We start from the raw sequence: 3,146 nt of genomic DNA on the forward strand, positions 1-3,146 counted from the left end.
AAAAAAAGACTTTCTGGGGAATTACACTGGGGTGGCAAAGTCCTGGATTGTTCTTCAGTCAGTATGTGTTTATTCTGAGAGCTAAGTAATTGCGCTGACTTTGTAGAATATTCCAGATTGGCTCTATTTTAGAGACTGCAAAAAGTTAAGTGGGTAGAGTCTGACTTCAACAGCTCCCCCAAACATGGCCTTTTGGTTTGCTAAACAAATGAAATGTCCACCTTTGTGTGGTTTATCTTCAAATGTACGTCTGGACATTTCTGAGAACAAAGAGGCAGAGAAAGAGCATGCAAGTATGCTTCAGGCTTTAGAGCCCAGGGTAAAAAAGAAGGAGAAACCATTTTAGGGAAAAGTATCTCTCCACAATGTCCACAGACTTTAAATTTGATCACTTCATGTGTCTCTTATCTTGGTTTTTGGCCCAGAGCCCAGAATGAAGGATCCTTCAATAATTCTTTGTGAGCTTAGAACATATGCCTTTCCCTGAAAGTAAATAAATAACAATCTGTGAATGCTGTTTCTAGTCAAAGCAAAAATACTGCTCACCACCTAGTGGTCTGTGAAGATCATATTCAATGCATCATTCCAGCCTATGGGCCCAGCCCTCCAGGGCTCGCAGGAGCCTGCTTTATAAGTTATTAATTGTGAAAGTCAGGATTCTTGGCTTCTTTATGAGGCGTCCTTGGCTGTTTAGAGAAATGCTCTTTTAATGGAAAGCGGAGCACTGTGAACAAAGCCCAGAACAATCTGGTTCTTGCTTCCTTCTCCCGAGACTTCTCACCACTCCCCTGTTTACGTTCATGTTCATGCTCCAGCCACACCAAATGACTTGGAGTTCCTGCCTTTGCACATGCTGTTCCCTGTGCTTGGAACGCTTCTTTGACACCTTCCCCTTTTTGCTTGGCTATTCTGATTCACCAGTCAAGCTTGAGCATAGGCTTATCTTCTCTAGAAGTTTCCCTCATCATCTCTTTGTCATTCCTACCTCAAAGCCCTCTTGGCTTCAACACAGCGGCCTGTGCAGACCAGGGCCATGGACTTATCACACCATTTATATTCCATGTCTGTTTACTTATTTGCTTCTTTCATTGGTCCAAGTCCTTCCAAATCTAACTATGTAAGGGTGACATGTGGTTGCCCCATTGCTGTTAGGTCTACTGGAACCCAGGAATGAGGCCAAGGAGTTTGTGTTTTTATTCAGCTCTATTCTGAGGCACAGCCAGGTTGAGAACTGTTGCCCTATTGTTTTATTTTTGCTTCCCTGTACATTGCCTGGGCCACATGAGTCCCTCAATAAATGTTTGACCCTGTTGGTTTCTCTCTGGCAGCCTCTTCTTGTTTTCACTTCCTTCCTTCTCTAGCCTAGACCAACAATTTGCTTACCCACTTGCCCTTACAATGCAAAACCTTAACTACCACTGTTCGTTTTTTCCATCCCTATTGCCAGGCTGTTGGAGCTGCTGCTATACTTCCCCAAAGATTAATGCCATTGCAAAGTCATGGACTTTCACTGCAACAGGTCCTTAAAAGAGACTGGCAGGTCTTCTGGCTCTGCAACACTGGCAGTGGACCAACTTGCCTCCTCCTTCACAGAGAAAATAGTGGCCATCAGCTGGGAACTCCCTCGGCTTCCTACAGTAGCACTATCTTTTCCCCTCCTTCATACCAGCTCTGGATCCCATCTCCCACTTCCTCAGGGGCCTGACCCACAATCATCCCCTTTCTCTTTGTCCTCTCCCTTCATAAAAGAAAGACACAAGCCCTTGACTATGTGTCCTTCTTTAGTTTTGCCCCCAGTCCCTCATTTTTGCCTCCCATCATGAGGGACTTCTTGAAGGTGTTACCTAGATTTGGCCCCCCTTCCACCTGCTTGCTCACCCCCAGCAGCCTGCTTTGCCTCCACGACTGAGATGGCTGCTCTCGAGAGCAGCTCACTAGCGCTCTCCTTGGTAAGAACCAGGTCTTCTCCATCCCTTATCTCGTTAAACTGCTAGGCTGTACTACACGCTGCTGTTTGCAGCCTTCTTCTCAAAGTGCCCTTTCTCCTTGCATCCCTGATGCCACATTCTAGTTTTCCTGCTGTCTCTCTGGTGATTTCTTGTCAGTTGCTTTCCTAGTATCCAGTACCCTACATGTCAGCATTCTTTGAGGATCCCTTAGCAAAGCCCACCAAGTCCTGTTCCCTGTCACATTTTTGCCCTTATACTCTGTATGAACCAACCGTAACAAACCACTCACAGCCCTACAAAAGCATGATGCCCTTTCCCGCCACCCTCGGGCCTATGCATTATCTTATTCTCTCCCCCTAGAAAGTCCTTCCTTCCTGCCCCACCTACTTTTTCTTCATGTCTTGGCCTAAACATCATCTTCCCTTACCCAGCTGGATTAGTTGCCTCTCCTATGGGACTTTACAGCACCTCATGCTTTCCCATATCACAGAAATTTTTACACTTAAAATTACCTTTTATGGCTTGGCGCCTATAGCACAGAAGTTACGGTGTGGGCCACATGCACCCAGGTGGGCAGGTCTGAACCTAGCCCAGGCTAGCTAAACAATGACAACTGCAATAAAAAAAAATATGCAGGTGTTGTGGTGAGTGCCTATAGTCCCAGTTATTTGGGAGGCTGAGGCAAGAGAATCACTTAAGCCCAAGAGTTGGAGGTTGCTATGAGCTGTGATGTCACGACACTCTCCTGAGGGTGACATAGTGAGACTCTCTTTATATTTAATTGTAAACTTCTTGAGGTTGATGAGTATATCTTGTTTATAGCATATCCTCAGCATCTAGCAGATGCTAGACACAGAAAGTGCTAAGTGCTGAAAGAATAAAAGACATTTAGAAAGAAACATTCCCTCCATATTCTGGAAGTAATAAATTATATGTTGTTTCATTACCTGCTTTAAACAGCTTATATTATAAAAATAAAACAGGCTAATTTGGGAGAACAACTCTTCCTAGGGAAACTTGAAAGACTGGAGAAATTCAAGTATCTGAGAGGTGGGGACTGGTATGTGGATGCTGACGCATGGCACTAGCACCAGGCCCAGGAGCAGAGAAGCCTTGAGGAGGGCAGGGAGTCACCAGCTTCGCTTGCCTTGGCTCAAGGCATGGATGAGAGCACGTAGCTGCTTTGGAACACAGTTT

Source organism: Otolemur garnettii, unplaced genomic scaffold (assembly GCF_000181295.1).
Source record: "Otolemur garnettii isolate 467f Iridium unplaced genomic scaffold, OtoGar3 scaffold00008, whole genome shotgun sequence".
Lineage (NCBI taxonomy): Eukaryota > Metazoa > Chordata > Mammalia > Primates > Galagidae > Otolemur > Otolemur garnettii.